This window comes from Salvelinus fontinalis, chromosome 8 (genome assembly GCF_029448725.1).
Source record: "Salvelinus fontinalis isolate EN_2023a chromosome 8, ASM2944872v1, whole genome shotgun sequence".
Taxonomy (NCBI): domain Eukaryota; kingdom Metazoa; phylum Chordata; class Actinopteri; order Salmoniformes; family Salmonidae; genus Salvelinus; species Salvelinus fontinalis.
The window spans coordinates 1,238,525-1,263,780 of NC_074672.1; the positions used below are offsets into that span (position 1 = coordinate 1,238,525).

The following is a 25,256-nucleotide window of genomic DNA, read 5'->3' on the forward strand; positions in this document are numbered from 1 at the left end:
TGGAATATCTACATAGGCATACAGAGGCCCATTGTCAGCAACCATCACTCCTGTGTCCAATGGCACGTTGTGTTAGCTAATCCAAGTTTATAATTTTAAAAGGCTAAATGATCATTAGAAAACCCTTTTGCAATTTTTAGCACAGCTGAAAAGTGTTTTTCTTATTAAACAAGAAATAAAACTGGCCTTCTTTAGACTAGTTGAGTATCTGGAGCATTAGCATTTGTGGGTTCGATTACAGGCTCAAAATGTCCAGAATCAAAGAACTTTGTGCTGAAACTCGTCAGTCTATTCTTGTTCTGAGAAATTAAGGCTATTCCATGCGAGAAATTGCCAAGAAACTGAAGATCTCGTTCAACGCTGTATACTACTCCCTTCACAGAACAGCGCAAACTGGCTCTAACCAGAATAGAAAGAGGAGTGGGAGGCCCCGGTGCACAACTGAGCAAGAGGACAAGTACATTAGCGTGTCTAGTTTGAGAAAGACGCCTCACAAGTCCTCAACTGGCAGCTTCATTAAATAGTACCCGCAAAACACCAGTCTCAACGTCAACAGTGAAGAGGCGACTCCGGGATGCTGGCCTTTTGACGCGTAAAACCCTTGTTTCCTAATACTGTATCTCTTTTATCTCCACTCGGCATGATTTTGTTTTCTGACGTTGTAAGTCACTTTCTCTCTTGACTTGTACTTGTATCAGAAGCTGAAGCCTAATTCCAATTGAGCGATATTCATTCATTTTGTACTGTTTATCTATTGTCTACTAAAAACATTGATTCTTTCACTACACTTATTTCCCTCCTAGCGTAAGATGGTGTAAATGTTGTTCAACTCCTCGTGCTCCCTGAAATTTACACACACGTGCACGCATGCACACACAAACACACACACAGCACACACACACAGTACATGCTCATGCTTTTATTTATTTTTGTGATGATGACAGACCTTGGCTAGGTCGCAGTTATACATGAGAACTTGTTTTCAACTAGCCTACCTGATTAAATAAAGGTGAAATAAAGTACATTTAAAAAATAATCGGAGAAAGGCTGGAAAAGAGAGAAAAAAGTGAGCCAGTGAAACAGAGGGTTTTAGGCCTCCTCTCTCGGGTGTTAGCCTAAGTGCAGCCGAAACTGAAGTAGGAGGAAAAGCAGTGGAAGGTCTGTTTTAAAGCAGGTAGATCAGCGCCAGGGCAGTTTGGGGTCTACAGGCTCAGCCGGGGGTCAAACTCACGGGTTCAGGCAGGGTTTTAGGGCGGCTAATGATGAGGCACACGTAATAACGGGGGTTATGAGAGACCGAGGATTCACGTCCAGGTGAGAGGTCAATGGGGCCAAACGCCCTGGCTCTAGGCACAGTGTGAGAGTAATAAAGACCTGGATCCCTGAGCCCTCCTGCCTTCAGCTAACGTTTTACATGAAAAGAACAGGCAGACATCAAACAAGTAAGGGGGACAAGTAAGTGAGCAAGTGGTGCTGACTTCTGTCTTGACTCTTCCACCGGAGTTTTAGTGTGGCTCATTTAATGCCAAACGCCATATAGCATGGTTTATAGCTTTATGCTGTTGGAATTAATTGTCTGTTTGAGTTAAGGCCGAGTAGCAATTTACATTAACATACTGTGAGCAATCGTAACAAGAAATGTTCTACTGTGCTTTATATGGTTTAATCCAAGTGTGTGTGGGTGGGGGGGGGGGGTATGTCCAATGTCTGTCTTTTTAAGTAACTGCATAGCTCGGGGAGAACAACCGTGTAGGGTTTCCCAGAAATCTCCTGTCTGTTTGTTTGTGGATGACGTAAGCCTTGTATTACCAGACTGATTACCGCAGCGCTAGACTTACCGTTGTGCTATCAAAACAGAATGTAATCTCGCAAGACTTCTGGATGGTTGTACCGGGCTAATAAAAATTGCCCAGGGACACAGATGACTTGGGCTAACTTTTTTTTTCTCTTTCCATTTTGTAGCCTTTGTCTGTCTCATGTTTATATCCATGTTCTGTTCAATCGTGTCAGGATTTGCTTGTCCTTGTGAAACGGTAGAGCTCACCGGGTTTAGTTGTGCTCCGAGATTACATCCTCAGGGAGACCTTCAGCAGGTGGTGTGTGTGCGTGCCTGTGTGTTACAGGGCGGTACAAGAGTTCAAAGGATTAGATTATACACAGTAAACATCTCCGACCTATGCATCGTAGTTCTTTTCTGGTTTCTTCTTTGAGTAACTATACCATCAGTTCTTCGTGACATAATGTGGAGGATGAGGGATCTTAGCTACTCTTCGTGGTGCTGATTTTCAGTGTTCATGATTTAATTAATGTAATCGTCGGTTACTGGACATGGCCTAGTATTTGCAAGAGTAAATATGCTTATACTTGCATTAGTGCGTGGGTGTTGACTGAAAAGCAGTTGATCCTGTAGGCTTATAGGGACCCGAGCCAGTTTCAGTCATTGTGTACTGCTACTGTATCCCGCTGTAAACCCCCCAAAAACCTGTGAAGATATGTGAAAAAATCCATACTGTTGCTCCCATATCAATACATTGATTCAAACAAGAATAGGAAATATGGATGGCTTTGCGCTGATGCTGATTCTCAATTCTAATAATGGTGTCAGTCCATCATTGAGTTCTCTCTTAATGGGATCGATTCAGGAGCATTCAGTTGGTCATCAAGTTGTCAATGTGATAAAAAAATAAAGCCTGTAAGAATGATTAAAACCTGAGACCGGGCTAAATCGATTTTTTGTTTGCTCTGTTCCTCGGTTTTGGTGAAATGGCTATAATATATTGCCTTGCCTTGTATTTTTTTGATAAAAAATTGTCACTTGTTTTGGAAGCCCAGGAGGTGTGAGTGTTTCACTGCCCATACAAGTCAAGGGAATGCTGTAGGTAGGCAAGTCTTTTTACATTTGTCTCAGTTTCATCAGGTCGCGGAGACCCAATAAATCTGTATTAAGGAGTCCACATTGCATTTCTCTAATGGGAATTTTAAGACATGGGAATTTGATGCACCATTATGTTAGATGGATTAGTTATCCTTTCTATTTTTTTTTTATTTTTTTATCAGGATAAAATGTTAGAGTCCTCTGCCCTCTTTCATCTCTTCCCAGGAGGTTGATTTGCATGAGTGTATGAATGAGTGCATTGTGAATACTTGGTATGGCCGTGATGGAGTAGAGGGGTCCGATCAGACAACAAGTTGACAGTTATTTTCCCTTCCTGCTGTGCAATGTAGAACAACTTTGAGCCAGCCTATAGGGAAAGGGAGAATGAGAGCAGAGGAAAGTAGAAGGGGGGGAGAAGGGGGGGAGGACAGAAGAAGGGGTTAGAGGAGGACAGAAGAGGGTGCAGAGAACACAAGGCTAGATAAATCACCCCAGGTGCCAGGGAAAGGTGACTCTAACACCCTGACCCTAACTCAGGCTCTGACTCCTGGTGGAAGGATATTTATTATTCACTGTGGCCCTGAGGGAGGAAGAGAGAAGATAGATAGCTAGATCGAGAGATGGAGGAAACATCAGCCACTCTTCTAGCTTATGTACTGTGTCAATTTGGCTTTGCTTCAGCCAGTTGAGTCACTTGCTTCATTATACTTCTTGTTCTTTTGGTTCTTTGAATGCATGAATGGTATTGTGGGGGCTCAGTTGTCACTAACACTACACAGTACATTAGCAGCATAGCCTGTATGAACTGAGTTCTGCTTGAGTGCATGTAACCCTTTAATATTAGCCATGGAGCCCTGTATTGTGTATAGATCCTGGTGTTGCATAAAGACCCTGCCTTGTGTGCGGTTCTTTGGCTGCAAGCCCCTCTGATGTAGTCTCTTGGCAGTGGGGTAGTGGGAGTGTGCATTGAGGAGGCAGGCAGGGTGACCTTGGCGCTGTGCAGCTGGCTCATTGGTGCCGGTGTGATTATGGTAATCCCCCAGCCCTCCTCCATGGAGCCTTCCTCACCGTCAACCTCACCACACGATGTGGCACCATCCAGGCTCATTTCCTCTCCCAGCCTTTTTCCCCCCTCATCAATCTACACACAATGCCCCGTACTGACAAAGCAAAAAGTGGTTTTTCGAAATTTTTGCAAATTAATAAAAACAAAAAACATATCACGTATTCAGACCTTTTACTTAGTACTTTGTTGAAGAACCTTTGGCAGCGATTACAGCCTCGAGTCTTCTTGGGTATGACGGTACAAGCTTGGTACACCTGCAGATCCTCTCAAGCTCTGTCAGGTTGGATGGGGAGCTCTGGCTGGGACACTCAAGGACATTCAGAGACTTGTCCCGAAGCCACTCCTGCGTTGTCTTGGCTGTGTGCTTAGGGTCGTTATTCTGTTGGAAGGCGATCCTTCACTCCAGTCTGAGGTCCTGAGCGCTCGCTCTGAAGCAGGTTTTCATCAATGATCTCTCTGTACTTTGCTCCTTTCATTTTTCCCTCGATCCTGACTAATCTCCCAGTCACTGCTGCTGAAAAACTTCCTCACAGCATGATTTTGCCACCAGCATGCTTCACCGTAGGGATGGTGCCAGGTTTCCTCAAGACGTAACGCTTGGCATTCAGGCCAAAGAGTTCAACCTTGGTTTCATCAGACCAGAGAATCTTGTTTCTTATGGTCTGAGAGTCCTTTAGGTACCTTTTGGCAAACTCCAAGCGGGCTGTCATGTGCCTTTTTACTGAGGAGTGGCTTCCGTCTGCCCACTCTAACATAAAGGCATGATTGATGGAGTTCTACAGAGATGGTTGTCCTTCTGGAAGGTTCTCACATCCCCACAGAGCTCTGTCAGAGTGACCATCCCTTAACATACTGCTTGACTAGTTGGGCCCAAGCTTGCTGTACAACATTAAAACCTATTCAGTCTGTCTACAAACAGGCTCTCAAAGTGCTTGATAGGAAGTCCAATAGCCATCATCACTGTTACATCCTCAGAAAGCATGAGCTGGGTTGGGAAAATCTTGTGCAATACACCGACGCATGTCTTGTATTCAAGATCCTAAATGGCCTGGCTCCCCCTCCACTCAGTATTTCTGTTAAACAGAAAACCCAAACATATGGCAGCAGATCCACAAGGTCTGCCATGAAAGGTGACTAAGGAAAAGCACCTTTAGTAAATCCGCTTTCTCTGTGAGAGCTTCCCATGTCTGGAATACACTGCCATCAGACACACATAACTGCACCACACATCACACTTTCACAAAATGCATGAAGACATGTCTAAAGGTCAATCAGATTTGTGAACATAATCCCTAGCTGTGTATTGCCGCTTTCCATGTTGTCTGTTGTCTGTAGCTTGTGAGGTGTGGAAACACTTTGTTGCTTTTATGAATTTTGTCTTGTTGCTTTTTGTTCCATGTTGCTCTGTCTGTATGCTACGTCTTGCTTGTCCTATGTTGCTCTGTCTGTATGCTATGTCTTGCTTGTCCTATGTTGCTCTGCGTGTGCTCACTGCTCAATGATTGTCTATGTTGTAATTGTTTTTAATAACCTGCCCAGGGAGTGCGGTTGAAAATTAGCCGACTGGCTAAAACCGGCACTTTTACTGTAACGTTGATTAATGTGCACTGTCCCTGTAAAAATAAAATAAACTCAAACTCAAACCATCCGGTTCTTGGTCGACTCCCTGACCAAGGCCCTTCTCACCCAATTGCTCAGTTTGACCGGGCAGCCAGCTCTAGGAATAGTCTTTGCGGTTCCAAACGTCTTCCATTTAAGAATGATGGAGGCCACCGTGTTCTTGGGAACCTTCAATGCTGCAGAAATGTTTTGGTATCCTTCCCCAGATCTGTGTCTTGACACAATCCTATCTCTGAGCTCTATGGACAATTCCTTGACCCCATGGCTTGGTTTTTGCACTGTCAACTGTGGGACCTTTATATAGACAGGTGTGTGCCTTTCCAAATCATGACCAATCAATTGAATGTACCACAGGTGGGCTCCAATCAAGTTGTAGTAACATCTCAAGGATGATCAATGGAAACAGGATGCACCTGAGCTCAACTTCGAGTCTCATAGCAAAGTGTCTGAATACTTATGTAAATAAGGTATTTGTTTTAATTTTTTATAAATGAGCAAACATTTCTAAAAACCTGTTTTCGCTTTGTAATTATGGTGTATTGTGTGTAGATTAATGAGGGGAAACAAATCATTTAATCCATTTTAGAATAAGGCTGTAACGTAACAAAATGTGGAAAAAGGGAAGGGGTCTGAATACTTTCTGAATGCACTGTATCTTCTATTTCTGTGGGTTATCCTGTCCAGTCTAGTCTAGGTGCATTCTGTTTGCTTTCTAGAGCACAGGAATGTATTTCCTTTGTTCTTTAAAAAAAAAACAGTGAATCATTTTCTCCCAAGGGTCTTTTGTGTCTGTTTGCTGAAAAGCTGTTGTGGCTGAGGACGAGATTGGTCGTGACCAGAGTATATTCGGACACATAGCAGTAACCACTGGATGTCATTAGGTGAATGCACCAATTTGTAAGTCGCTCTGGATAAGAGCGTCTGCTAAATGACTTAAATGTAAAATGTAAATGTATGCATTCTCACACACACACAGACACAAACAGTACACACACACACTATAATATGCACCACACTTACTCTCATGTGCGCTAAACACACACGCGCACACACACACATCCACGTGCACACCCAGGCGTCAGATTATATCTGGCCTCTGATGCCTGGTGCTGTGTTGAATGGTCTCTCCTCTCAGCAGCTCTGAGAATGTGACTGCGGGAGACTATAGATTTCTCTTGGAGGCCCCTGTGTTCCCAGAATTGACTGACTCAATCTCCGAGGAGGCCAAGGGCAAAGTGTCTTTGGACCGGGGTGTTTTAGCACAGTGCAAAATGTATGAGTTTTATATGCCTGTGTGATTAAGCGCTGCTCTCAGGGCCCTGATGTTGATATTGCTGTTTTTGATTCTATGGAACTCAGCTGTGTGTTTAGACTGGGCTTTCGTGATATGTATTGACCCGAAATGTTGTTTGTCTGGCGCATAGGCGGGAGGCGGGAGTGTTGAATACAGGCGGGAGTGTTGAATATCTTTGATTTCTATGGGAATTCGTGTTTTTATCCCGTTGGGGGCCTTGTGAACTGGGGATGATGATTATAAGGCCTCAGTCTCCTCTTTCCATTGAGGTCATTCTAAGGTTTAATATTTTCCTCTGTACTCGTACTCTACACCAAGCCAGAGAAATGGATAATGGTGGCAGATTGGATGTGGACTGATTGTAGATTGTAGAAGAAAAGCCACAGATAGTAGAATGAGGATATATCCCGTATGTCTCCCGTGCCGTCGGGGAGAGGAAGCGTTCATCTCTATCCCAGGTGTACCATCATATTTCGAACAAACTTCCCCAGACTGACAGGACCATTATAGTTCAAATGGGACTAGAAAATGGGCGCCCATTCGAGTAATGACCTTTCGAGTTATGAGCGTGTCAAATAGAGGATAGGGTAGACAAAAGCCCATGTGACAGATGGCTAGCCTCCAGTTATGTCCCCCCCGCCACCCTCTACCACCCTCCCCTCCCTTCTACCTCTCAACATCAGCAGAGTTCCTCGATGCCCTTGTCTTGATGTGTCTGACTCTTGTTGTGTAATTACTGCAGACACCACTCAAACACAAATCTATTTGATAAAGGAACAGAAGCACACGTCTTTACAGATCTCGGCTGTGTAAGCTTGAAAAGAAAATGCCACTCCAAAACTATATTTTAGCATTGGTTTCACTAGTTCTATATCTTGGAAACTTGATTGCTGACATCCAAAACATTTTGGGACTTTATCAACAGTGGAATAATGAAACAGATACCAAATTATTGTTTTGGAGTGGTATTTTCCTTTAAGGTTAGGTTTGGGATACAGGCGTTCCATATGTGCTCATCTCAGTGTAACAGAACAATGTGTTGTTGACCTCCTGACCTAAGCTCAGTCCTGTCATGTGCACCACTTGTGATCCTTCCCCATTGCAGTAAACTTGTGTTAATTTTACATTGCCAAGGTTGCTGATTAAGATCTCCCACTCACGTTTAATGTGGCTGCCTCCTCGGCTGCACTGTAAAAAGCACACTAATTCATCTGTGTCTCGTTAGAGGCTGTCAGTTTCACTTTACCTGAGGAACATTAGATACTCCTCCTACTCATAGGCGGAAATCCCAGGGGGGACGGGGGGGACACGACCCCCCCATCTTGGGAAAAATATGATTTGTCCCCCCCAATATATCACTGTAAACATAACTATGTAATTTCAATAATATTAATAATACGCAATGAAAGCACTTGTGCTGATTATAGACACTTAATAGCGCATTTAAATTTCAAAAGATTGCGACCCCCCCCGCCCTTTGCCTCACAATGGTTTGATCCACTGCCAGTTCTTTAGCTGGCAAGGTAATAAAGGGTTCGTATCTACTGTCCGAAAGGGACATGTACGTAACTGACGTGAGGTAATCCAGTCAATCCATAGCAGGTCCATAGCAATGTTATGTATTTATTTTTATGTTGGCAGGGTTCACACACTAGTTGAATTTGCAGAGCTAGCGCGCAAACTAAAGCAAACATTAACTATCAAGCTAGCTAGTACCTATTCCATTTATGTGGCGTCGTCAAAGATGGAATCTTTGCTATCGTCAGTTTATTCCAAGATCATCATGCAGCTGTAGTGCTTCGACGTCCCTGTGATAAGGTTAGCAATAAACTGAAGTCCAAACTGAACAGAACAGAACTACACTCTCTTCTACCATTGTCTTAAATACATATAATGGTCTCGTTGCAAAAGATAAATTGTCGCTAGTGAACTTTTTTTATTTTATTTTATTTCACCTTTATTTAACCAGGTAGCAAAGATTATAGCAAACACACAGAAACGGAATTGGTGCTCGCTAGCTTTACAAATTCAGCTATTGTTGGAAGCCAGCCAATGTGAAACAAACTCTTTAAATTACAAAAGGTTGCAGCATGTGTTGTGTAAATGTGTGTGTGTGCAGCTAGGCCAGCCAGCCAGCCAGGTAGAAAAATGGCAGAAAAAAGTAAGAAGACGGACATCAGAGTATTTGTCAGTACACCAAAACGCATAGTAAGAACTCTAGTATCCTAAAATCTCAAAGACTAGTTGATAAAATGTTCATAAGAAAGAAGTGAAATGCTAATGGGAATGTTTCACAATGATGTCATTAGGCAGAGCAGGCAACAGATGGCACACAGACAGCAGAGCTGGGGACAGATATGCAGGGACAGACTGGCAGAGACAGGGAGTCTCAGGTAAGTTTGTTGAGTCTTTGTTTGGCAACATTATGAAAGGTTCTCAATTTTTTTGACTTGTAAAATAGGGACATAATTGGAAAATGCCATGGATACCCCCACTCTCAACTTAAACTGGTGACTAAACTAAGATTTGTTTACGGCAATGGTATTGCTGTTGTGATTAATTGTGTAGTTTTGGGTACCGGTAGTTAGGAGTACGGCAAACACCTTATTTATTTTCTAGGAGACCGGCTGAGTCAGTTAGGGGGGTGAAAGGGAAAGAGCCAGGAAGAGAGACTTCAGAGGACAGTGTCACAGCCACGGCAGGACCAAGTGTCACCCTTGTTGCCAGCAGCACCAGTATAGGGGACAGTGGCACAGCATTGTCCAGTTACCACAGTGATGGCACAAAACCATATCAGCCACACCCACAATTTATAGAACCGCAAACTCTTGCCAACAGAGTGTTGACGTTTCAAGAGAGATGGTTTCGCGATTTCCCCTGGCTACATTATAATCCATCAATAAAAGGAGTGTTGTGTTTTCACTGTAGCCAAGGGTTTTCAAGCCAGCCATCTTTTGGCCAAAGAGCTGATGCTGCCTTCATTAGTGCAGGATTTAGGAACTGGAGAAAAGGCATTGAAAAATTCACAGCACATCAAAATTGCCAAACCCACCGCCACTTTGTAATTGTAACAGCACACCAGCTAAATCCAATCAGTGTCCAGTTATGTCCAGCGCGTGGGTTAAACAGCTGGATGACGCAAGGCATTGCTTGATAAAAATTGTTAGTTCGGTGCGGCATGTAGTAAGACAGGGACAAGCCTTTAGAGGCCACACGGATGACAGTGGGAATTTATACCAGATTTTGAAACTTAGGGCAGAAGAGGATGATCCCATTTTACTGAAGTGGTTAACACAGCGTACCACAATGTACACAGGCCCCAAAGCACAGAATGAAATTCTGAACATCATGGCCAATAGTCATTCGAGGCATTGCAGCTGAGATTAGGTCTCTTCCGATTGTACAATTTTCATTAATTGTTGATGGTACTCAAGATGTCTCTGGTGCTGAACAGGAGAGTGTCTGTCTGCGTTATGTTGACCATGACCATGTCCCTCACAAGGAGTTTATTGGGCTATACAGGGTGTCGGAGACAACAGGAGAGGGCATTGCGAAAGTGCCAACTGATGTGTTGTTGAGGAAACCCGCAAACATATGCTCGGTTCTTTTGTTCAGTAGTGTGTATAGCAGTGGTTCTCAACCTTTTTGGGGTACTGGAACCCCTGCATATTTTGAGGCAAGGCAGGCAAGGTTTTGAGCAGTCCTCAGGGACCTCCACCCCCTCTATATTATATGTAAACTTACTGGAAACCTTGTGGTACTGACTACATTCATTACACTTTTTTATTTCACGGACCCCTTGCAATTAGTCCATGGATCCCTGTTTGAGAACACCTGGTGTAATTGATATTTGTTCTTTTGTTTAGTAGTTTTCAGGACACTTACAAATGATTTATTTCATGTTATTTTATTTAAAATGGCCTACTTTGTGCGACATACTTGTCCATAGCTGCTGTTTGAAGAGTTGAGACACTGACTGAGTTGAGACACTGACTGAGTTGAGACACTGACTGAGTTGAGACACTGGCTGAGTTGAGACACTGGCTGAGTTGAGACACTGGCTGAGTTGAGACACTGGCTGAGTTGAGACACTGGCTGAGTTGAGACACTGGCTGAGTTGAGACACTGGCTGAGTTGAGACACTGGCTGAGTTGAGACACTGGCTGAGTTGAGACACTGGCTGAGTTGAGACACTGGCTGAGTTGAGACACTGGCTGAGTTGAGACACTGAAGGATATTTTGTTTGATTTATTTGGGTTTTTCATTGAAGTAGTTATTTTGCTTTTAGAACTACTTATTTTAAGCTTTTTGTTCTTGCAAAGATATTGTAGACTCAGGCCAGGTGGACATATTTAATGACTATATAAATGTATCAGAAAAAGTCAAATTAAAAGGTCAATTCAATACGGAGACCAACTTTGTGATGGTTCTCAATGGAGATTCTTTTAGATGTGATCACACCATGTTCATTGTATTTATGAAAACTACACCCATACAGTGTACAGTACCATTGTCACCTACTGACCTTTCTTGATATTGCTGGTTGTAAGTACGAATACCTGCATACATACTGGACTGGTAAGGAGCACTGCTATAACTATTATTAGTAGTAGAATTATAATGATTTAAACATTTGAACAAGTTGGGAAAACCCTTCAGTTAACTACTGTACCTATCAATTATCCAGTTGTAGGAATTATGGTTCCTCAATATACATTTAACAACGTATGCTATGTGTTACAGCACTACTTTTGGTGTCCCCCTCAGGAATTGCTCTTGAGAAAATTTAATGTAATTGTCCCCTCCAAGGTTGATCTCAGATTTTCGCCCCTGCTCCTACTGTGGGTAAACCCCCACCCCTTTGAGAAAACACACATAGAAAGGACTCGCCGGGTTTTTAAGTTTCTTGCCCTCTCTGCATTAACAGTATTTGTTCCTGTAGGCCTACTCTCTCTCACGCCTTCTTTCTCTCTTGCTCTTTCTCTCACTCTCTCCCTCCCTCCATTTCTGATTGGTAAATAAATCTGATCAGGCATTTCCCCAGTTTACTAGCAAGGCGAGGCAGCCTTTGGAGAGGGACAGTGCTGACTACAGCACATCTTGCTTAGATGACCAGGAGATTGAATACGTACAGGATAGATCTCCCAGCTAGCACATACTGGTCTGAGCACCATTCCCACAACTTTCTGTGAATGGTGCAGGGTAGTTGCTTGGCATTGGACCATTATCACATTTAAGGAACTTGACAAAAAAAAAGTTCTTTTCTTTCATAGAACGTTTCCTAAAAGTTCAAACATGATTTCATTTTAATTTTGCTAATGTTCTAAATCTTTAACTGGTCTGACGTTGGGAATATTCTCACAGCTCAGGGAACATTAAGAAACAACATTATTCTGTGAGAATGTCAGTACTTCATCATAACGTTTCTTATGAGTTTCCTCATGGTTCTATTTAAAGTCATGTTCTCAAATAGTTCAGAGAATGTTAAGAAAACCTTGAACCTTTTCACACGTACCAACACACGGGTGTGATCATTATACAGTGGTCCCTGTAGCATACGATCAAACCGGTGTGATTAGAACGCTTATTTAGAATGTCCAGATTCGATTGACAGATTCGATTGATGCAACGGTCAGAATTTGAGCTGGCCACACTGTTTTTTCAGAAACATTTTGCACAAACACAGTCCTTACAAAGTTATGTCCAGAATGTGACCAGTTTATTTTTGTTCAGACATTCACAGAAGTAGCTACAGCATAACACAATCATCCAAACCGGAAAAATGGAGCCTACATTTGTCCTAGCACTAACTGAGGAAAGATTGATATAACACAAGCGGTCGAATTTGTATAACTCTCGGCTGACAGAAACTACAATATGAATTAGCTAATAGCAATTACTATTTATAATTAATCACATCACGTGTGAGCTCACCATTGATAAAAAATGATTGAGTAAAACACTTTCTAGAAATCAAAAGTAATCCGCCGATGGGTAGTTTCTGCACGCCGTCATGTTGTTTTTTTCACAGAAACTAAAGATAAGAGGAGACTAAATGAGTTTGGTCAGTTTATAGTATGCATGTTGAAGGGGGTGTGTTGTCTACCATTGTTCACATCCCACGATTCACTTCTGGAAGTTCTCAAAAAATGAGTGAACCTTTACTCACCTAATTTTGTTATAACATCTTTGGTACGACAGACGATTACGTGAAACCCAGAATGCACTGTATGTCAACAAACATGGCTCCACACACAGCTGGAATTAGCTTACCTCATCATAATCAGTACAAACTTCAAAAAAGTATTTTACACACGTGTCATTACAATCTATGCAAGAATTTGAATGCATGTTTTGTCACCAGTACTTGAAAACATGTGAATAAAACAGTAAATATATAAGTAATTACCACACAAAACATTTTCTGATAGTGATTTATTGATACAAGTGGGGCGTGCAGGCAGTCAATCACGTAACCTCTCACTCCCACTCTGAGCCAGTCAGTGTTGTTGTTTATGTATGTAACTAGTGAGCTAAGCTGTAGCATTAGCAAAGTCTTTTAAAAGGAGATGACTCATAAATGCGGAAATTCTGGAGATTTTTTAAAATTCTGACAATGAGTCTGAGTATGAAAGTCAGGATTCAGATTCTGACAGTGACAGTGAGGAGCTGCCCCCAAACCTTGTAGCCATTAAGAACCCTGAATCTGAGGACCCCTTGTCCACTGACGAAGTCCCAGGTCCCTTTGAAGATGCTGGTGGTGATGGAGGCAGACCGACAGTGGATGAAGTACAGGATTTTTGTGGTAGCTGGAAGGCCGCCAGCCATTTCATCCCTCCTGGCCCAGCTGTTTGCTTTGATGAGTCCCAGTCTGGAGTGCAAAGCCCCTTACCATTTCCGTCTGAGGCAGAGTGCTTCAAGTTGTTTCTGACAGAGGAGCTGGTGGAATACATAGTAGAGGAGACCAATCACTATGCCTTGGAGCTACAGAAGAGAGAGCCAGGAGTGAGAGGGAAACTCGCTAAATGGGTGACAACGAGGGTTGCACATTTTGGGGAATATTCAGAGGTGGAAACCTTCCATGGGAATTAACGGGAATATATGGGAATTAACGGGAATATATGCAAATTAATACCATTTAAATGTAGATGTTTTTTTGCATTGGATATATTTACCATATCATATGGAGACAGAAACATAAACCTTTTACGTTATCATAAGTAGAAATAGTTGCAAATGATTAATTCAATCCTTCCAATAGAAATAAAAAAATCTATTTAGTTATTTAACTTTAATTAAATGAGTTGACTCTTCACATGGGATGATTTCACTGAACAACAAAAGAAAGGGAATATTGAATGATCCCCAATGATCTATCACATCTCCCAAAAACTTTTTCAACATATATCTGTGAAATGATAGTCTAGAAACTAAAGCTTTGGTTGTCTTCCTCTCAGGCTTCCATGTCTTCTCCCTGGACCTCCTCAATGTCCACCTCTTGAACATCAGACCCTGAGGCCTCATCTTCACTGTCACTTTCCAACTTTGTTGAGGATGTCTCGTTATCATACTCAAAAAGCCTCAAATTTGCCCGGATGGCCACCAATTTTTCAACCCTTGTATTGGTCAGCCTGTTGCGTGCTTTGGTGTGTGTGTTCTCAAACAAGGACCAGTTGCGCTCTGAGGCGGATGATGTTGGTGGGATTTGGAGGGTGATGGAGGCCACAGGAGAAAGAGCCTCAGATCCACAAAGTCCCTTCCACCAGGTGGATGACGAGATATGTTGGCACGACTGCCAAAGCTTGGATGTGTACTTCGCCAGACTGCCAAGAACCTTGCCCTCATCCAGGCCAAGGTGGTGAGATACGATACAGTAGTGATGACACCATAGGCCTTGTTGATCTCTGCACCAGACAGGATGCTCTTGCCAGCATACTTGGGGTCCAACATGTACACTGTGGCATGTATGGGCTTCAGGCAGAAGTCTTCACGCTTTTGATGCATTTCAGAACTGCAGTTTCCTCTGCATGGAGCAACAGTGAATTGGGCAGGGCAGCATGGATTTCTTCTCTTACATCTGCAAGCAGTCTGAACATCAGACAGGATGGCATTGATTCCCTCAATTCGTGCAATGGCTACTGCTATAGGTTTCAGGAGTTTCAGGCTGCTTACCACTCTCTCCCAAAATACTTAATCCAGGAGGATCCTCTTGATGGGGCTGTCCATATCGGCAGACTGTGATACAGCTATTTCTTGGAGAGACTCCTTCCCCTCCAGGAGACTGTCAAACATGATGACAACACCACCCCAATGGGTGTTGCTGGGCAGCTTCAATGTGGTGCACTTATTCTTCTCACTTTGCTTGGTGAGGTAGATTGCTGCTATAACCTGATGACCCTTCACATACCTAACCATTTCCTTGGCTCTCTTATAGTGTATCCATTGTTTTCAGTGCCATGTCCTTGAGGAGCAGATTCAATGCATGAGCAGCACAGCCAATGGGTGTGATATGAGGGTAGGACTCCGCCACTTTAAACCAAGCAGCCTTCATGTTCGCAGCATTGTCTGTCACCAGTGCAAATACCTTCTGTGGTCCAAGGTCATTGATGACTGCCTTCAGCTCATCTGCAATGTAGAGACCGGTGTGTCTGTTGTCCCTTGTGTCTGTGCTCTTGTAGAATACTGGTTGAGGGGTGGCGATGTAGTTAATTATTCCTTGCCCACGAACATTCGACCACCCATCAGAGATGATTGCAATACAGTCTGCTTTCTCTATAATTTGCTTGACCTTCATTTGAGCTCTGTGGAACTCTGCATCCAGCAAATGAGTAGATAAAGCATGTCTGGTTGGAGGAGTGTATGCTGGGCGAAGAACATTCAGAAATCTCTTCCAATACACATTGCATGTGAGCATCAGAGGTGAACCAGTTGCATACACAGCTCGAGCAAGACATTCATCAGCATTTCTCTGACTATGTTCCTCCATTGAGTCAAAAAAATGTCTGATTCCAGGAGAACTATGAGCTGTTGCTATCGATAAGGTGTCTGATTCCTCATTTTCACCTCAAATAGAAGTAGAGAGACTTTTGTCAGAGGTTGCTTGTATTGAGCGCTAAGGGAACTTTATGCACTTGGCCAGATGATTTTGCATCTTTGTTGCATTCTTCACACATGATTTGGTACAGTATTTGCAAATGTACAGAGCTTTTCCTACTACATTAGCTGCAGTGTAATGTCTCTACACATCAGATAGTGCCCGTGGCATTTTCCTGTAAAGATTAGGAAAAAAATAGGGAAAAAACATACAATTCCATGTACCGATAAATAGTTAAGCAGTTAGATTAAACAACTCCTTTGTAAAATAAATGTTTTAAAATGAAACGTATGGAAAAAGGTGATTTAACCTGTCTAGGATCAGCGTGGCGCTAGCGGCACCCCCCCCCCCCCCCCACTGAAAAACCAGTGCCGCGAAATTCAAAAAAAATATTTTTTTAAAATATTTAACTTTCACACATTAAAGTCCAATACAGCTAATGAAAGACACAGATCTTATGAATCCAGTCAACATTTCCGATTTTTAAAATGTTTTACAGGGAAGACACAATATGTAAAGATGTACATCTATTACCTAAAAACACATTAGCATAATCCACCATCTTTTATTTGTCCACCAACACCAGTAGCCATCACCAATTCGGCTAAACTAAGATATTTATAGCCCCTAACCAACAAAAAAACTCATTAGATGACAGTCTGATAACATATTTATGGTATGGGATAGGTTTTGTTAGAAAAAAGTGCATATTTCAGGTAGATGGCATAGTTTACAATTGCACCCACCATCACAAATGGACTAGAATAATTACAATGAGCAACGTGTTTACCTAACTACTAATCATCAAACATTTCGTAAAAATACACAGCATACACGAATCGAAAGACACAGATCCTGTGAATACAGACAATATTTCAGATTTTCTAAGTGTCTTACAGCGAAAACACAATAAATCGTTATATTAGCTTAGCACATAGCAATTAGCAGCCCAGCATTGATTCTAGCCAAAGTGAGCGATAAAAGTCAACATCGCCAAAAGATATTAATTTTTTCACTAACCTTCTCAGAATTCTTCCGATGACACTCCTGTAACATCACATTACAACATGCATATACAGTTTGATCGAAAATGTTTATATTTAGCCACCAAAATCATGGTTAGACAATGTGAAATGTAGACAAGCTGGTAAAGAAAACGTCCTTGCGCCACTTAGACAGTGATCTACTCTTATACATAAATACTCATAAACGTGACTAAAAAATATAGGGTGGACAGGGATTGATAGACAATTTAATTCTTAATACAATTGCGTTATTACATTTTTTAATTTATCCTTACTTTTCAATACAGTTTGCGCCAAGCGAAGCTACGTCAAAAAACATGGCGTCCTAAGCCACTAAAATGTTTCGACAGAAACACGATTTATCATAATAAAAATGTCCTACCTTGAGCTGTTCTTCCATCAGTATCTTGGGCAAAGGATCCTTTCTTGGGAGAAATCGTCTTTTGGTGGAAAGCTGTCCTCTTGCCATGTGGAAATGTCAACTACGTTCGGGATGAACTGAAAAGCGTGCCCAACTTTTCACATCGTTGCAAAAATAAATGTCCCAAAATCGCACTAAACGGATATAAATTGCTATAAAACGCTTTAAATTAACTACTTTGTGATGTTTGTAACTCCTATAACGAGTGAAAAGATGACCGGAGAAATATAACAGGCTAAACTAACGCTTGGAACAGGAGAGGGTCGGTGTCTTCCACGCGCGTTACGCAGCAAGAAAAGACTTGCTAGCTAAAGGTTTTTTTCATTTGTAGGGCCTGTGAACGAGCAATCGAGCCCGTTGGAATCGTCATCACGTAAAGGCATCCAGGGGAAGACGTAAGAAGTGTCCGTATAGTCATAGCAACGACAGAGCCCTTTTAAATGACTTCAGAAAAGTGGCCAACGTTTCTCAAATCTGACTCCATGTCAGGGAAATTGCTGTAGAATGGGCTCTGTTCCACTTAGAGACAAAATTTCAACTCCTATAGAAACTATAGACTGTTTTCTATCCAATAATAATAATAATATGCATATTGTACGATCAAGGATTTTGTGGGAAGCCGTTTAAAAAATTAGCCACATTAGCATAAATAGTCTAAACAGCGCCCCCATCCCCAACAGGTTAACTTGTTGCGGATCAGTGGGACGCTACCGTCCCACGTGGCCAACATTCGGTGAAATTGCAGAGCGCCAAATTCAAATTAAATTACTTTAAATATTAAACTTTCATGAAATCACAAGTGCAATATATCAAAATAAAGCTTAACTTGTTGTTAATCCAGCCGCCATGTCAGATTTCAAAAAGGCTTTACGGCGAAAGCAAACCATGCGATTATCTGAGGACAGCGCCCAGCACACAAATGCATAACAAATCATTTTCAACCAGGGAGTTGCAACATGAAAGTCAAGAAATAGCGATATAATATATGCCTTACCTTTGAAGATCTTCTTCTGTTGGCACTCCAAAAGGTCCCAGTTACATTACAAATGGTCCTTTTGTTCGATAACATCTTATTTATATCCATAAAAACTCAGTTTAGCTGGTGTGCTTATCCAAACAAGTCAATCAACGTTTATAATCAAACCGTAGGTACCCTAATACGCAAATAAACACTCAAATTTAAGACAGAGAATCGTTATTGTCTTTACCGGAGAAAAATACCAAAGAACGCGCTCTCATTCACGTGCTTGGAAACACTACAGCCAAAATGGGAGCCGCCTACAAAAAGCACCACACCCTTCGGCGCCCATCCACTGGGGGTCGTCCTGCTGCAGAAAATCCCCTACGCCTCACTGCATGGCATTTTCCCTGAAAAGTCTCTCAAACTACTGCTCAAGGTAGTTGGACACGGAGGCACGGCAAAGTCTTCCTGTCTGGCACCAGGGGAAGGAAGCAGAGGAAGTTGACAAAATACAGGTGTTTAGCTTGTGACACACCTCCCCAACATGTTTTGGGGAGTATCATATGCTCAAGCACTATTGAGCACATTTGCACCAATTACTGACTGACTTGACAGGTGACTTGCCATGATACTGTGCCTTTAGAGGTGGGGGGTGGAAATACAGTTGTTGTTCAGTCACTGCATGAATATGAAATATGGGTTATGCATATTCTGTTTTTTTCCCTCTAGTAAAGCTAATTTGTGTTGTTCAACCAACTACCACCAATACTGCAATAAAATAGACAACTATTACCTATTGGCCTATGTGTTTTCTTGCTGTGTTTTCGTCCAGTAAAACTGTTAACTTCTACCGACTCAGAAACCCGGATCCGGGAGCACCCCCACCTCCCCCACCAGTAAAAAAGCTGAATAGCATAGCTAGCATAGCGTCACAATTAAATAGTAGCATCTAAATATCATTCAATCACAAGTCCAAGATACCAGATGAAAGATCCACTTCTTGTGAATCCAACAATCATTTCTGATTTGTAAAATGTTTTACAGGGAAGACACAATATGTAAATCTATTAGCTAACCACGTTAGCAAAAGACACCATTTTTCTTTGTCCACCATTTTTTCTCAACACCAGTAGCTATCACCAATTCGGCCAAATAAAGATATTGATAGCCACTAACCAAGAAAAAACCTCATCAGATCACAGTCTGATAACATATTTATTGTATAGGATAGGTTTTGTTAGAAAAATGTGCATATTTCAGGTAGAAATCATAGTTTACAATTGCACCCACCATCACAACTCGACTAGAAAACACTATAAATACAGAGAGCAACGTATATTACCTAATTACTAATCATAAAACATTTCTTAAAAATACACAGCGTACACTAATTGAAAGACACAGATCCTGTGAATCCAGACAATATTTCAGATTTTCTAAGTGTCTTACAGCGAAAACACAAGAAATCGTTATATTAGCATAGCACATGTGCAAACATTACCCCAGCATTGATTCACGGCAAAAAGAGCGATAGCATTATCACCACCAAAATGTATTAATTTTTTCACTAACCTTCTCAGAATTCTTCTGATGACACTCCTGTAACATCATATTACAACATACATATAGAGTTTGTTCGAAAATGTGCATATTTAGCCACCAAAATAGTGGTTATACAATGAGAAAAGTAGCCAAGCTGGTCAGAAAATGTCGGGCGCCATATTGGACAGTGATCTTGTCTAATGCATAAATACTCATAAACTTGACTAAAAAATACAGGGTGGACAGGGATTGAAAGACAATTTAGTTCTTAATGCAATCGCTGAATTACATTTTTTAAATTATCCTTACTTTTCAATACAGGTTGCGCCAAAGCGAAGCTACCCCAAAGAAAATGGCGGCATAAGCGTTTAACATTTTTCGACAGAACAACGATTTATCATCATAAATAGTTCTTACTATTAGCTGAACTGCCATCAGAATCTTGGGCAATGAATCCTTTCTCCGGTCTAATCGTCTTTTGGTCGAAAGATGTCCTCTTGTCCCGTCGAAATGGCCACTAACGTTCACCATGCACTAGAAAAGTGCCCAGCTCCTCGAAGTGCGTCACACAGAAATGCCATAAAATCGCCCTAAACGGATATAAATTGCTATAAAACAGTTTAAATTAACTACCTTATGATGTTTTTAACACCTATAACGAGTAAAAACATGACCGGAGAAATATTACTGGCTAAACAACAGCTTGGAAGGAGGCAAGTCCGACGTCCATCGTGCGTCAGGCGCAGAGACGAAAAGAAATGTACTTCCGGTCATTGGTCTTTTATACAGGCCCTGATTGCGCAATCGACTCCATTCAAAGCGTCACCACTTACTGACATCTAGAGGAAGACGTAGGCAGTGTTTGTTTCCCCATAGCATTTACTGGGACATTACAACTGACCTGGGAACAGGGGCCAAGATTTCTGAAATCTCACTCCCTGTCATGAAAAGTGCTGTAGAAGGAGTTCTGTTTCACTCAGAGACATAATTCCAACGGCTATAGAAACTAGAGAGTGTTTTCTATCCAATAATAATAATAATATGCATATTGTACGAGCAAGAATTGAGTACTAGGCAGTTTAATCTGGAGACCAAATTATGATAAGTCGAAACAGCACCCTCTATATTCGCAAGAAATTAAGGAGACGCTGGCACACAAAAGCTGGCCTCAATCTTCAGCTCCAAAGATGTCAAGCTCCAGTTTTGATATTGTCAAATACTGTTTGTGTGTTTGGTTTCTGAAAATACAGAATAAAGAGGAATTATTAGTAATAATAATACAGTATCAGGATATAGCAATAAAACAATATTACAAAGAAGTAACATAATAAACACTGCTTTAAAAATAATATATTGCATTGGCAGAATCACAAATTTGTGTCATAACAGTAAGAAACAGTAACTGTTGAGCTCCACAAGGGGGCAGGGCAGAACAGAGCTATGCTAAATAGGCCAAACGAAAACAAACCATGGTCATATATTTTGTATTTATTTAACTAGGAAAGTCATTTAAGAACAAATTATTATTTACAATGACGACCTACACCGGCCAAACTCGGGCAACGCTAGGCCAATTGTGCGCCGCCCTGTGGGACTCCCAATCACAGCCGGTTGTGATACAGCCTGAATTCGAACCAGGCGGTCTGTAGTGACGCCTCTAGCACTGAGATGCGGTGCCTTAGATCGCTGCGCCACTTGGGAGTCATAAGGACAGGGTAGCTTCAAAATACAACACAAGCTAATACTTCACTGACGCAATTAGCATTGTTTTACAGAGCTAATAGAATGTTCTAGCTACATAAGCACGATTGAATAACACACCATAAAGGTTATGAAATTAGTAACGTTACCTCGCGTGTCCGCGGTTATAAGGAATATACACAAATATATTATGCTCCATACATACAGTGAACTACAGTAGAAACAACATAACATGACATACATAATCTATTATAACGTAATAAGGCACTTACTTGATAGAAATGCACACATTTCCAAAGTTATTTTTAGAATTGAAAACAACAATGACTGCGATGTGGGCACCAGATGGAAAATGTGAGCACGTGTGTGCAGATCTTGTTCTGACGGGAGATGCGCAAATGTCTGCAGACTTGAACTGCATAAACAATTGGGAAGTGCTTGGGGAATTTTGTCCGGATCAGAAATCCCCCCCCCCCCCCCCCAAAAAAAAATTGTCCGCAAATGTAAAAAGGTCCTACTTTTATGTGAATTAATGAGGAGGCTGAACACACCGCAATTCAAACTGTTCTTTAGAAAATAAAAACTTGTTATAAAATCATTTGAAATTGACAAGTTGGAACAGCCTATAAATAAAAACAGTGCCTTGGTTTGAGGGCAGCGCGGATGAATAAAAACTACAACTTTAATAACGTTCAGAGAACATTCTAACAATATTATTTTAAAACATACATTCCATTTTCAGAACATTAAGAACTTTCCAGAAAAAAACCATGTGTAACATTTAAAGAATGTTTTAAGAATGTTATTAAAAACAGTGTTAACAAAACTCTCTCTATCCTATCTTGTCAAGTGTGTTCAGGTGTGTTAGCCCACTAATTGTGCACACCTGATCTTAATGAGTGCTTGTTTCCTTTCTAAATTAGGTCTATTTGAATACATTGAATAGACTGATATGAACAGCTTTGTATGAGTTTAAAAAAAAACATGGCATGCTAGCTCCGTATAAAAACGTTTGTTCAGTTTTACCAGTCAGGAAATGTATGGTTTCTTTCCCAGAACCAATGGGAAACCAAAAACGTACGTTCACACAACTTACAATGATCCAAATGTGCTAGATGGGCATGTACAAATAGGGCAAGAAGAACTCAAACTTAGCAATTCTCTAATATGATTGAAATAGCCTCTATTGAAAAGAGCTCTCAAAGGTAGACTTTCAGACCTCTGAGTTTGGTTTAAAGCACCTGAATTTGGTTTAAAGCTGAGGCAAAGTACATTTGAACTGTTGGTATTAATTTATTGTATGCAACTAGTGTAATTTCTCAGAAGTAGACACAATGTAGGATTATCAAAAAAATATGCAGTCTGGGTAACGGCAAATTATGTGGGATCAGATATCAGACACGGTCATCTCTTTTCTGTGACTTGAGAACGCTGGCAAAATAAAAAGCCCATCCTTCCTTTCACAGTGGACTATCAACCTAAAAGGAATGGAAGCACTGAGCACTGTCTCATGAAGTGTGTGTGAATCACATGAATAAATCACCACTAATTGTCCTTGCAGAGTCCCTTCCTGATTCACTTATTGACTCACCAATCAGGAAATGCTGCTCAGTGCATGTCAGTGCTCTGGGTCAATCAGTCCATTGGTGTCCTTGTCTGTCCTAACCACATGTAACAAAAGGGGTTGAAAATCCTACATCTGTTAGCCAAATGATCTGTCCAGAATCACCTCAAATGTGTAACGAGACAACAATACGAAACCTGTTGTGCTATAGAACTACTCAATATGGCAGCTATTCTTTTGAAAACACTACGCATGTTTGCTCCGAAAGCACTGAGGTGGATGCAGAGGCAGCTAGATTTCCTATGTTTTTCTCCCCTCTTAAGAGTAAAATGATTTTTATTGTGTCATCTTTTGTTCTCTTCTGTAGCTGCCAGTTGAGCCACGAGTGACTCAAGGGAAATGTAGCCTTTGGCATTCAGCACGGGTCTTGGATCAGTGTCCCCTTCCCACATCAGAACCTTATCCATGATAACTCAAATGTGCATGGCTAGCCATTGCTTAGGGACATAATCTGCTAACATCACTGCTGTGCTGCTTGGTTTAGTTTGACAGGCAGAACCAGAGACAGTTCAGTTCTCCCACAAGAGGATTATAGCCACTGTAAATGTGACCCTGAGTGTATATACAGTGGGCTCCAAAATTACTGGCACCCCTGACTGGCAATGCACAAACAATACATAAAACAATATTAACAATATAATTATGGAGATAAACTCAAAATACCAAGATGTGAGAAATACTGTACTTTATTAATGTTTCAATGGAACCCACCCAAATCATACAATTATTAATTCAAAATACATTTCACCAAAATCAAGGTTTCATAATTATTGGCACTCCTCATTTAGTACTTAGTGCCACCACCTCTGGCAAGGATAACAGCATGGAGTCTTTTCCTGTAATGTTTGACAAGGTTAAGGAACACATTTGGAGGGATTTTGGACCATTCCTCTATGCAGATCCTTTCAAGATCCTTCACATTCTTGGGTTTGCGCTTATCAACTGCCCTCTTCAACTCAACCCACAGGTTTTCGATTGGATTGAGGTCCGGCAACTGAGATGGCCATGGCAGAACATTGATTTTGTTGTCACAGAACCATTTCTGTGTGGATCTTGAGGTATGTTTTGGGTCATTGTCTTGTTGGAAAGTCCAAAAATGGCCAAGTCCCAGCCTTCCGGCAGAGGCAACCAGATTGTCAGCCAAAATTGCCTGATACTTGGTGGAATTCATCATGCCATCAATCTTAACCAGTGCCCCTGGACCTCTGGAAATAAAACAGCCCCAAAACCTCACTGACCCACCACCATATTTCACCGTGGGTATGAGATGCCTCTCCTTGTATGCATCTCTGTTTCGACGCCAAACATGCTGATGCTGTATCTGACCAAAATGTTACATTTTGGTCTCATCTGACCACAGTACCTTCTTCCAATCATAATTTAAATGACGTTTGGCAAACTCCAAGCGCTTGCGTCTGTGTCTTGGGGTCATTAAGGGCTTTCTTCTGGCAACCCTTCTAAAGAGCCTGTGGTTGTGGAGGTGGCGTCTCGTTAATATTCATATCCGAAGCCTTTTAACCAGAGCTGTGCTAGCAGGAAGAGGGAGCCGTGTGAAACACTTCTGTCATCCCCACGGACTCCTTTGCTTCCCCTTTCTCCCTGCTCCCCCCACTTAACTACAGATGGAGTGTCCCGCCAGCGACTAGTATCAGGTGGCTGCTTACTGGGATGTAACCATGGCGTTGTGGCTGCTCTGGCCGCTATAAACACTATTATGTTATGACAGCATGCCAGTTTAGCTGCAGTACAACGTGAAGACTGCTCTCTGTGCTGTGTTTCATGGAAACTCATGCGTTTGTTCTGTGAATTCACTTTTGCAGTTCAAATAAACATCAAAGCTTCACTTCCAGCTAGTCTCAACTTGAAAAAGTGGGGGGGCCGTCTATGGAGAGATCTCCACATTCAATAAATGCTGTATTGGAGTTATAATTGAACCACTTTGACTTAATGTTTTTAGGCTTTGAGAAAGACCTAAAAACATCTGAGAGTATTCTGTGTTAGGGTGACCTACGTCCCCGATTTCCGTGGACAGG

At 41.6% G+C, this 25,256-nt stretch overlaps 1 protein-coding gene across 1 annotated transcript in view; it reads left to right on the forward strand.

Moving 5' to 3' along the window:
- Positions 1-25,256, forward strand: part of LOC129860342 (rhomboid-related protein 1-like) — an 84,811-nt gene that overhangs the window by 36,683 nt on the left and 22,872 nt on the right. The gene's annotated exons all lie outside the window — the stretch shown is intronic.